The sequence below is a fragment of the Protopterus annectens genome, chromosome 9.part0 (assembly GCF_019279795.1).
Source record: "Protopterus annectens isolate FY-2018-M chromosome 9.part0, PAN1.0, whole genome shotgun sequence".
Lineage (NCBI taxonomy): Eukaryota > Metazoa > Chordata > Ceratodontiformes > Protopteridae > Protopterus > Protopterus annectens.
Window position 1 is genome coordinate 1,333,966,436 of NC_056743.1, and position 13,738 is coordinate 1,333,980,173.

A 13,738-nucleotide genomic window follows, 5' to 3' on the forward strand; every position below is an offset into this window, starting at 1 on the left:
CACACACACACACTCATACACTCACAGACACACACATACATTACACATCGAGATTAAATGAAATTGCCAAAAGGTAATCCCTTAAGAAAGAAAAGACCCCACCATGGAGTTATGCAGTATGGTAAAGTAAGATAGGAAAATGAAAGGCAGGGGCCTAAATGATCAAGAAAGCAAAACATTTCAATATATCTATATTTATATATATATTTCTATTTTATATATATGTATATATATATATATATATATATATATATATATATATATATATATATATATATATACTGCGGTGGTGGTGCTGCTGTAGCGTTGTCACCTCAGCAAGACGTTGTCCCGTTCGATTCTCAACAAGAGCATCTTCTGTGTGGAGGCATATGTGAATGGGGCATGCCTTCATTGAAGGTTGTGCGTCAGGGCTGGTAACCCGGTGCGTAAAAATCCACTACCAATCATTAGCGGACCGGAGTTCCGCTGTGGCGACCCTTAACCGGGAAAAGCCGAAAAACACAAAAATGTGTGTGTGTGTGTGTGTGTGTGTGTGTGTGTGTGTGTGTGTGTGTGTGTGTTGGCCAGGCATCTACAACCAAACTACAGAGAAACACTGTTTAGTAAAGACATTAATTAATGAGATAACAATGGAAGAAATAATATAAAGTCAGGCATTACATTATGTAATTGACTTTTTCATATCTGAATGATATCATTCAAGTCTACATATCAACTTTTTATACTTTTGTGGTCTTCATCTTGGCTGAAGTGAGACTTTCTACCTGTCTGCCCATTCAGTTAACAAATAAATAAATGAAACTTACATATATACAGAAAGCAAAGGCAAAACACTTTCTTTTTCTTACTTCGGATGGTATTGTATAACATTGGTTGATAAGCTGCCAGTATACTTAGTACAGAAGGCTGGCTCCTTCATGAAGAGACACAAAGCCCTGACTGCAACCCAGATGATCCAGGACCAGCTAGTGACACGGCCACCATAGGAAGTGGTGAGGGAGGAGAATGGTGAGTGGATTACACTGGTTCACCCATCCTGTGAGGGAAGGGTAGGTGGTTGAGACCCCTGCACCATCAACATCTAATGAGTAGATGCTTTGGAGATGTGTGCCTGGTCTTATATGACCTTTCACATGTGTTGTAATCCTCAGTGCATGAGTGCGTAAGTAAGATCATACAATGGAGAGGGCAACAGGCCAAGCAAGTGAGAATGCACTTCATCTGTCAGTGGAAGGGTTACAGCAGAATAGGTACAAACCATGGAGCTGTCATGAACAACAACCCCCTATGGCTTGATTTCCACTTCCAAATCCTCAGCTAACCGGGGGAACAAATGGGCCACCTGGGTGACCAAGCGGAACCTAAAGATAGGTTCAAAGATGAAAGGGATATAAAAGAATACTTAACAGAACTTTGTAGAGAAGACACAACAATCTGACTAACAGAAACCTTTCTAAACCAATTATGAATTTATTAAGACTTGAGAATTTTGTGGCTTCATTGAGAGTAACACAAAGAATGAAGAAGAGACAACTGAATACCTTTCTGATGTGGCTTCTTGTACTAACTAATAAGTGTAGCTACACCAGTTGAAGGGAGGCAAATGTATGAGTATTGTTATCCTTGCAAAAGAGATAATGGACAACAGAGCACAGTAACCTATGAAATGCAGTCTGGAAAACAGTAAACCAATCACATGAGCTGCTCAGGGCACACAGTCAGTCATTTGGCTCAGTATAGAAGGGTGTAGCCACACTCAAACTGGGGCTCTATAGCATAAACCTTAACATTTTGATGTATGGAAAGTGAAAGAATGGGAGGAAGAGGGCGAAAAGGATATGTAAATGAGTGGAGAGACAGCTGTTTGTATGTTAGCGAAAATGTGTACCCTTCCTTACAAAGCAACCCTCCAGCTTTGGGAACAATCAGTCTACAGAGTACCTCCAGCACTAGCCTTTGTCCCATTAACATTGTATTTCTTTATTTATTTACATATTTTGCTTTTTATTAAACCATATACTATGAGGCCATCTAGCCTAAAATTGCCATAAATGCTGGTGATATTCTCATTAGATCTAGCAAGAGCAAGCCGTAAGCAAGTTCTTCAGGAGGACCTAGGAATACTAAACAACTCCAAATGAACCAGTTTAAAGTCTGCTGGATGCTCTTTTGAGCTAGCCATGAATAAATAAAGTATCTACCACTTAAAATATCCCCTCCCATACAAGATGAAAAATGCCACTTCAAGTATTTTCGAATCTTGTAAATCCATACCTAATCTGTACAGACCACTTCCAGTGTCACAAAGTAAGCAAGTGCTGCTTATAACACTAGATGATTTCTATCTCCTGTTAGAAATGTTGATGTTCACATATGATATACCTGCCTTTGCAATGTCATTCTCTTCTGAATATATAATTCAGAACAGGGCTGACAAGTTTATACTTCTCTTACTACAGAATAAACACCCCTGTCACATACTATGTAAGCTTAATTCATACCCAGAGCTATATAATATGCATATGCTCTCACTTTTAAACTTCTCAAACTTTTGCAACAGCTTGGTAACTCACAGAGTGTGACCTCTTTTAGTTGACAGTAGAACTCTTCTCAACATGCACAAAAATCCTTTTAACAACTGGTGACAAATACTCCTCTGCCAAAGCATTTATTTTTACTGATTTCAGAACAGACATCCTATGATGTGACTTTCTTTATAGCTAATTGTAGAATCTGTGAGACAGTGATGGTAGCAGTTGGCTACTAAGCTCAATGCTTTTGTTTGTACACACTTATGCACTATATCTAGTTGCCTATGGACGTATGTGATTTCCTAATGTCATTAGCTTGGTCTTTATCCTAACATTTTAGTTTTCTTTAAACTGGCTTGTTATGGCCTTTTATGGCTTTATTTTTAATTTATTAAAGAAAAGTTCTCCCCACCAATGTAGTTAACCCTACCCCACAATTACATTTTCTTCATATAATACCATCTAGGTATTGTTTAGTGCTCAGAAACCCTCAGTACCTGTCATTTGTTTCATTTTTACTTCTTTCCCTGACAGCATTTTTCATATTCAAATCTGAAGTGTTTCAGAATGGAATTTGTCTTTGTGTAAGAACGATTTCTGTGGTTTTCACTTTTGGCCACCACCCATGATTTTACATCTTGAGACTGTTTATTGCCAAGCCCAGTAAAGTGCTACAAAAATTTCTCCAACTATCCCTTTAGAAGAGTTTCACTTTAGCTGTTTGTAGTATATGTATTATGTGAAGAACCAGGATGAGGTATTACGCAGAATGATACAATACTCTAATTTGTAGCCACTTTAGGGTTGCTTCTACACAGGTAACTTCAGAATTAAGCATATTGATTACAACGGCTGCAGGCAGCTGTCATTTGTCTTGGTAGATCTTTGAAACGATCACTATTAGTTACTAATAAAAAGGCAGAACTGACAATTTCACACCTAGCAAGACTACTAGAGATGGAGGGTCTTTTTTTAATGATTACAGCTTTAAGCACTGAACACAACCCTGGCTTTTCACATGTATTGTATTGAAGACAACGTAAATGAATTCTGAAAGGCAAAGATCAGAATAATACGATTTGAAAAAACACAAACTACTTTCATAGACTATTTAAGAAACCAATGACTCACTACACTACTACATTTGTGAAGTCTGTGCTATGTCATAATTTAGACACCTAAACCTAATCCTGCAAGGAGGAAAGAGAAACTACAAAACAAAATCATATCAGTATGGCAGTCTCCTTGACAGTCATTTTAGTTTATACGAAACTAGCATATAAGAAAGAGAGTAATTACAGTGCTTTAGTATACATGGAATACTAGGTTATTATGAAAAGTCTGATTTTCAGTATTAAGATATTAAGTTGCATCCATACGTATTTATTATTTTGTAGTTTCTCTCTGTGACAGGTCTTTTCCTGATCACTGACATCGGGAACTGTCTGGTTTGAAATTCTATTTAATATTGATTTTGTCACTGTTTATGTTTTTTATCTTAATTTAAGGACATTTTCACTTCTTGTTTTGCCAAATTCTGGGTATTTTTTTAGATTTTTGTTCTGAGACTTGAATGGACACAGCAGAATTACAGTTGGATACATTAAGGTGCTCCTGGCTGTTTCTCTGTGCAACGCATAGGTTTTTGTTCTGAGACTTGGATGAAGTTCAGCAGAATTACTGTTGGATATATTAAGTTGTTCCTGGCCGTTTCTCTGTGCCACTGACACAATCCTGACAATTTCTTCTCACTTGGACATTTTCATGTTTTAAGCCTTAGTTGGGGACTTATTCATACCTTTGCTGTTCTGGTCTGAGCAGACTTGAACTGCTGGAACTGTATGTATTAACATGTCTGGGACCTATGTAGCTCATTCTGGGAACTGCATGTATTAACATGTCTGGGATCTGTGTAGTTAATTTGGGAACTGTATGTATTAACATGCCTGGGATTTGTGTAGCTCAGTCTGGGAACTGTATGTATGAACATGTCTGGGATCTGTGTGGCTTATTCTGGGAACTCTATGTATTAACATGCATGAGATTTGAGTAGCTCATTCCAGGAACTGTATGTATTAACATGTCTCGGATTTGTGTAGCTAATTCTGGGAACTGTATGTATTAACATGCCTGGAATTTCTGTAGCTCATTCTGGGAACTGTATGTAGTAACATGTCTGGGATTTGTGTAGCTCATTCTGGGAACTGTATGTACATGTCTGGGATCTGTGTAGCTCATTCTTCTGGGATTTGTGTAGCTCATTCCGGGAACTGCATGTATTAACATGCCTGAGATTTGTGTGGCTCATTCTGGGTACTGTATGTATTAACATGCCTGGGATTTGTGGGGCTCATTCTGGGAACTGTATGTATTAACATGCCTGGGATTTGGGTAGCTCATTCTGTGAACTGTATGTATTAACATGTCTGGGATCTGTGTAGCTCATTCTTAGAACTGTATGTATTAACATGTCTGGGATTTGTGTAGCTCATTCTGGGAATTGTATGTATTAACATGCCTGGGATTTTTGTAGCTCATTCTAGGAACTGAATGTATTAGCTCATTCTATGAACTGTATGCATTAACATGTCTGGGATTTGTGTAGCTCATTCTGGAATCTGTATGTATTAACATGCCTGGGATTTGTGTAGCTTATTCTGGGAAAAAGGATATGTAAATGAGTGGAAAGATTGCTGTTTGTATGTTAGCTAAAATGTGTACCCTTCCTTACAAAGCAACCCTCCAGCTTTGGGAACAATCACTCTACAGAGTACCTCCAGTATTAGCCTTTGTCCCATTAACATTGTATTTATTTATTTATTTACATATTTTGCTTTTTATTGAACCATATATTATAAGGTCACCTAGCCTAAAATTGCCATAAATGTTGATATTCTCATTAGATCTAGCAAGAGCAAGCCATAAGCAAGTTCTTCAGGAGGACCTATGAAAACTAAACAACTCCAAATGAACCAGTTTAAAATCTGCTGGTACTCTTTTGAGCTAGGCCATGAATAAATAAAGTGTCTACCACTTAAAATATCCCCTCCAATACAAGATGAAAAATGCCACTTTAAGTATTTTAGAATCTTGTAAATCCATACCTAATCTGTACAGACCAATTCCAGTGTCACAAAGTAAGCGAGTGCTGCTTATAACACTAGATGATTTCTTTCTCTTGTTAGAAATGTTGTTGATGTTCACATATGATATACCTGCCTTTGCAATGTCATTCTCTTCTGAATATATAATTCAGAACAGGACTGACAAGATTGTATTAACATGTCTGGGATTTGTGTAGCTCATTTTGGGAACTGTATGTATTAACATGTCTGGGATCTGTCTAGCTCATTCAGGGAACTGCATGTATTAACATGTCTTGGATTTGTGTAGCTTATTCTGAGAACTGTATGTATTAACTTGTCTGGGATTTGTGTTGGTCATTTTGGGAACTGTATTAATATGTCTGGGATCTGTCTAGCTCATTCTGGGAATGGTATGTATTAACACATCTGGGATTTGTTTAGTTCATTCTGGGAACTGTATGTAATAACATGTCTGGGATTTGTGTAGCTCATTCTGGGAAATGTATGTATTAACATGTCTGAGATTTGTGTAGCTCATTGTATGAACTCTATGTATTAACATGTCTGGGATCTGTGTAGCTCATTCTGGGATCTGTGTAGCACATTCTGGGAACTGTATGAATTAACATGTCTGGGATTTGTGCATCTCATTCTGGGAATTGTATGTATCAACATGTCTGGGACTTGTGTAGCTTATTCTGGAAACTGTATGTATAACATGCCTGGGATTTGTGTAGCTCATTCTGGAACTGTATGTATTAACATGCCTGGGATTTGTGTAGCTCATTCTGGGAACTGGGATTTGTGTAGCTCATTTTGGGAACTGTATGTATTACCATGTCCGAGATTTGTGTAGCTCATGCTAGGAACTCTATGTATTAACCTGTCTGGGATTTCTGTAGCTCATTCTAGGATCTGTGTAGCGCATTCTGGGTACTGTATGTATTAACATGTCTGGGATTTGTGTAGCTCATACTGGGAATTGTATGTAATAATATGTCTGGGAATTGTGTAGCTCATTCTGGAAACTGTATGTATTAACATGCCTGGGATTTATGTAGCTCATTCTGGAAACTGTATGTATTAACATGCCTGGGATTTGTGTAGCTCATTCTGGGATCTGTATGTAATAACATGTCTGGGATCTGTGTAGCTGATTCAGGGAACTGTATGTATTAACATGTCTGAGATCTGTGTAGCCCATTCTGGGAACTGCATGTATTAACATGTCTGGGATCTGTGTAGCACATTCTGGGAACTGTATGTATTAACATGCCTAGGATTTGTTGTAGCTCATTCTGGGAACTGGGATTTCTGTAACTCATTTTGGGAACAGTATATATTAACATGTCTGGGATCTGTCTAGCTCATTCTGGGAACTGTATGTATTAACATGTCAGGGATTTGTGTAGCTTATTCTGAGAACTGTATGTATTAACATGTCTAGGATTTGTGTAGCTCATTTTGGGAACTGTATTAACATGTCTGGGATCTGCCTAGCTCATTCTGGGAATGGTATTTATTAACACATTTGGGATTTGTGTAGTTCATTCTGGGAACTCTATGAAATAACATGTCTGGGATTTGTGTAGCTCATTCTGGGAAATGTATGTATTAACATATCTGAGAATTGTGTAGCTCATTCTAAGAACTCTATGAATTAACATGTCTGGGATCTGTGTAGCTCATTCTGGGATCTGTGTAGCGCATTCTGGGAACTGTATGAATTAACATGTCTGGGATTTGTGCAGCTTATTCTGGGAACTGTATGTATCAACATGTCTGGGACTTGTGTAGCTCATTCTTGAAACTGTCAGCATTAACATGCCTGGGATTTTTGTAGCTCATTCTGCAACTGTAAGTATTAACATGCCTAGGATTTGTGTAGCTCATTCTGGGATCTGTATGTATTAACATGTCTGGGATCAGTGTAGCTCATTCTGGGAACTGTATGTATTAACATGCCTGGGATTTGTGTAGCTTATTCTGGGAACTGGGATTTGTGTAGCTCATTTTGGGAACTGTATGTATTACCATGTCCAAGATTTGTGTAGCTCATTCTAGAAACTCTATGTATTAACCTGCCTGGGATTTGTGTAGCTCATTCTGGGATCTGTGTAGCGCATTCTGGGAACTGTATGTATTAACATGTCTGGGATTTGTGTATCTCATTCTGGGAATTGTATGTATTAACATGTCTGGGAATTGTGTAGCTCATTCTGGAAACTGTATGTATTAACATGCCTGGGATTTGTGTAGCTCATTCTGGAAACTGTATGTATTAACATGCCTGGGATTTGCGTAGCTCATTCTGGGATCTGTATGTATTAACATGTCTGGGATCTGTGTAGCTCATTCTGGGAACTGTATGTATTAACATGTCTGGGATCTGTGTAGCTAATTCTGGGAACTGTATGGATTAACAGGTCTGGGATCTGTGTAGCTCATTCTGAGAACTGTATGTATTAACATGCCTGGGATTTGTGTAGCTCATTCTGGCAAATGGGATTTGTGTTGCTCATTCTGGGAACAGTATCTATTAACATGTCTGTGATCTGTCTAGCTCATTCTGGTAACTGTATGTAATAAAACGTCTGGAATTTGTGTAGCTCATTCTGGGAACTGTATGTAATAACATGTCTGGATTTGTGTAGCTCATTCTGGGAACTCTGTGTATTAGCATGCCTGGGATTTGTGTAGCTTATTCTGGGAACTGGGATTTGTGTAGCTCATTTTGGGAACTGTATGTATTACCATGTCCGAGATTTGTGTAGCTCATGCTAGGAACTCTATGTATTAACCTGCCTGGGATTTGTGTAGCTCATTCTGGGATTTGTGTAGCGCATTCTGGGAACTGTATGTATTAACATGTCTGGGATTTGTGTATCTCATTCTGGGAATTGTATGTATTAACATGTCTGGGAATTGTGTAGCTCATTCTGGAAACTGTATGTATTAACATGCCTGGGATTTGTGTAGCTCATTCTGGAAACTGTATGTATTAACATGCCTGGGATTTGCGTAGCTCATTCTGGGATCTGTATGTATTAACATGTCTGGGATCTGTGTAGCTCATTCTGGAACTGTATGTATTAACATGTCTGGGATCTGTGTAACTAATTCTGGGAACTGTATGGATTAACAGGTCTGGGATCTGTGTAGCTCATTCTGAGAACTGTATGTATTAACATCCCTGGGATTTGTGTAGCTCATTCTGGCAAATGGGATTTGTGTTGCTCATTCTGGGAACAGTATGTATTAACATGTCTGCGATCTGTCTAGCTCATTCTGGTAACTGTATGTAATAAAACGTCTGGAATTTGTGTAGCTCATTCTGGGAACTCTGTGTATTAACAAGTCTGCGATCTGTCTAGCTCATTCTGGTAACTGTATGTAATAAAACGTCTGGAATTTGTGTAGCTCATTCTGGGAGCTGTATGTATTAACATGTCTGGGATTTATGTACCTCATTCTGGAAACTCTATCTATTAACATGTCTGGGACTTGTGTAGCTCATTCTGGGAGCTGTATGTATTAACATGCCTGGGATTTGTGTAGCACATTCTGGGAACTGTAGTATTAACATGTCTGGGATTTGTTTAGCTCATTCTGGGAAATGTATGTATTAACATGTCTGATCTCTGTGTAGCTCATTCTGGGAACTGTATATATTAACATGTCAGATATATGTGTAGCTCATTCTGGGAACTGTATGTATTAACATGCCTGGGATTTGTGTAGCTCATTCTATGAACAATATGCATTAACATGTCTAAGATTTCTGTACCTCATTCTGAGAAATGTATGTATTAACATGTCTGGGATTTGTGTAGCTAATTCTGGGAACTTTATGTATTAACATGCCTGGGATCTGTGTAGCTAATTCTGGGAACTGTATGTATTAAAATGCCCTGGATTCATGTAGCTCATTCTGGGAACAGTATGTATTAACATGACTGGGAATTGTGTAGCTCATTCTGGGAACTGTGTGTATTAATATATCTGGGATCTGTGTAGCTCATTCTGGGAACTGTATTTATTAACATACATGGCATCTGTGTAGCTCATTATGGTAACTGAATGTATTAACATGCCTATGTATTAACATGCCTGGGATTTGTGTGGCTCATTCTGGGAACTGTATATATTAACATGCCTGGGATTTGTGTGCCTCATTCTGGGAATTGTATGTATTAACATGCCTGGAATTTGTGTAGCTCATTTTGGGAACTGTATGTATTAACGTGTTTGGGATTTGTGTAGCTCATTCTGGGAACTCTATGTATTAACATGTCTGGGATCCATGTATCTTATTCTGGGAACTGAATATATTAACAAACCTGGGATTTGTGTAGCTCATTCTGGAACTGTATGTATTAACATGCCTGGGATTTGTGTGGCTCATTCTGGGAACTGTAGGTATTAACATGCCAGGGATTTGTGTAGCTCATTCTGGGAACTCTATGTATTAACATGTCTGGCATCTGTGTAGCTCATTCTAGGAACTCTATGTATTAACATGTCTGGGATCTGTGTATCTTATTCTGGGAACTGTATATATTAACATGCCTGGGATTTGTGTAGCTCATTCTGGAACTGCATGTATTAACATGCCTGGGATTTGTGTGGCACATTCTGGGAACTGTATGTATTAACATGCCTGAGAATTGTGTAGCTCATTCCAGGAACTCTATGTATTAACCTGTCTGGGATTTCTGTAGCTCATTCCGGGATCTGTGTAGTGCATTCTGGGTACTGTATGTATTAACATGTCTGGGATTTGTGTAGCTCATACTGGGAATTGTATGTAATAATATGTCTGGGAATTGTGTAGCTCATTCTGGAAACTGTATGTATTAACATGCCTGGGATTTATGTAGCTCATTCTGGAAACTGTATGTATTAACATGCCTCAGATTTGTGTAGCTCATTCTGGGATCTGTATGTAATAACATGTCTGGGATTTGTGTAGCTCATTCTGGGAACTGTATGTATTAACATGTCTGAGATCTGTGTAGCCCATTCTGGGAACTGTATGTATTAACATGTCTGGGATCTGTGTAGCTCATTCTGGGAACTGTATGTATTAACATGCCTGGGATTTGTGTAGCTCATTCCGGGAACTGGGATTTGTGTAGCTCATTCTGGGAACAGTATATATTAACATGTCTGGGATCTGTCTAGCTCATTCTGGGAACTGTATGTATTAACATGTCTGGGATTTGTGTAGCTTATTCTGAGAACTGTATGTATTAACATGTCTAGGATTTGTGTAGCTCATTTTGGGAACTGTATTAACATGTCTGGGATCTGTCTAGCTCATTCTGGTAATGGTATTTATTAACACATCTGGGATTTGTGTAGTTCATTCTGGGAACTGTATGAAATAACATGTCTGGGATTTGTGTAGCTCATTCTGGGAAATGTATGTATTAACATGTCTGAGAATTGTGTAGCTCATTCTAAGAACTCTATGAATTAACATGTCTGGGATCTGTGTAGCTCATTCTGGGATCTATGTAGCGCATTCTGGGAACTGTATGAATTAACATGTCTGGGATTTGTGCAGCTCATTCTGGGAACTGTATGTATCAACATGTCTGGGACTTGTGTAGCTCATTCTGGAAACTGTCAGTATTAACATGCCTGGGATTTGTGTAGCTCATTCTGCAACTGTATGTATTAACATGTCTGGGATGTGTGTAGCTCATTCTGGGAACTCTATGTATTAACATGTCTGGGATCAGTGTAGCTCATTCTGGGAACTGTATGTATTAACATGCCTGGGATTTGTGTAGCTCATTCTGCAACTGTATGTATTAACATGCCTAGGATTTGTGTAGCTCATTCTGGGATCTGTATGTATTAACATGTCTGGGATGTGTGTAGCTCATGCTAGGAACTCTATGTATTAACCTGCCTGGGATTTGTGTAGCTCATTCCGGGATCTGTGTAGCGCATTCTGGGAACTGTATGTATTAACATGTCTGGGATTTGTGTATTTCATTCTTGAAACTGTGTGTATTAACATGCCTGGGATTTGTGTAGCTCATTCTGGAAACTGTATGTATTAACATGCCGGGGATTTGCGTAGCTCATTCTGGGATCTGTATGTATTAACATGTCTGGCATCTGTGTATCTCATTCTGGGAACTGTATGTATTAACATGTCTGGGATCTGTGTAGCTAATTCTGGGAACTGTATGGATTAACAGTTCTGGGATCTGTGTAGCACATTCTGGGAACTGTAGTATTAACATGTCTGGGATTTGTGTAGCTCATTCAGGCAAATGGGATTTGTGTTGCTCACTCTGGGAACAGTATGTATTAACACGTCTGGGATCTGTCTAGCTCATTCGGGTAACTATCTAATAAAACGTCTGGGATTTGTGTAGCTCATTCTAGGAACTGTATGTAATAACATGTCTGGATTTGTGTAGCTCATTCTGGGAACTCTGTGTATTAACATGTCTGAGATTTGTGTAGTTCATTCTAGGAACACTGTGTATTGACATGTCTAGTATTTGTGTAGCTCATTCTGGGAGCTGTATGTATTAACATGTCTGGGATTTATGTACCTCATTCTGGAAACTCTATGTCTGCGACTTGTGTAGCTCATTCTGGGAGCTGTATGTATTAACATGCCTAGGATTTGTATAGCACATTCTGGGAGCTGTAGTATTAACATGTCTGGGATTTGTTTAGCTCATTCTGGGAAATGTATGTATTAACATTTCTGATCTCTGTGTAGCTCATTCTGGGAACTGTATATATTAACATGACTGTAAATTTAGTAGCTCATTCTTGAAACTGTATCAATTAACATGCCTTGGATTTATGTAGCTGATTCTGGGAACTGTATGTATTAACATGTCAGGAATTTCTATAGCTCATTCTGGAAACTGTATGTATTAACTTGTCTGGGATTTGTGCCACTTGTTCTGGGAACCGTATGTATTAACATGCCCTGGATTTGTGTAACATCTTCTGGGAACTGTATGTATTAACATGGCTGGGATTTGTGCAGCTCATTCTGGGAACTGTATGTATTAAAATGTCAGGGATATGTGTAGCTCATTCTGGGAACTGTATGTATTAACATGCCTGGGATTCGTGTAGCTCATTCTGTGAACAATATGCATTAACATGTCTAAGATTTCTGTAGCTCATTCTGGGAAATGTATGCATTAACATGTCTGGGATTTGTGTAGCTAATTCTTTGAACTTTATGTATTAACATGCCTGGGATCTGTGTAGCTAATTCTGGGAACTGTATGTATTAAAATGCCCTAGATTCATGTAGCTCATTCTGGGAACTGTATGTATTAACATGACTGGGATTTGTGTAGCTCATTCTGCGAACTTTGTGTATTAGGCTTCCGGATATTGGCAAAGGCTCTTGCCACCCCCATAGTGCCTTTTTTAGGCAAGGCTCAAATTCTAAACCTACCACCTTAGAACACAAAAAAGTAAAAAAACTAAGGGTAATGCTGCTCAATGCCAGAAGTCTCAATCTCAAGATGCACGCACTCGAGGCCCTTCTCAGTATGGAGAACATCGATGTCTGTGCTGTGACAGAAACCTGGTTCAAGGCTCCTGAGAGCACCCCAGCACTAGCAGGTTTCACCTCATATCATGCTCCGCCCCAAAATCTGACAACACCAAGAAAGGTGGGGTGTGTCCATATTCATAAAGGACACCCACACCTCAAGGTTGGTGGCAACGCACGATGCATCGGAGACCATCCAGGTGCAATTAACCATAGGCAAGACTGCTCTGCAATTTGTAGCATGTTACAGGCCACCCTCTCAAACTCAGGAAACTCACATGGCCTTCCTGAAAACAATGGAGGGGATAAATGTATCTCCAAACACCATCATACTAGGTGACTTCAACTACCCTAATATAGACTGGGAACACTACTCAAGCCCAAACACTCTAGCCCAAAGGTTCCTGGAGTTCATAAACTCAAATGCCATGGAACAACTAGTCACCATCCCCACAAGAGGAGAAAACATACTTGATCTCACCATCACGAACATGGGATCACAATGTTCAACACCAAAACCGGGGGAAAAAAATTTTTTTACCCTTCCCCCCCTTGGTGAAAAAAAAAAA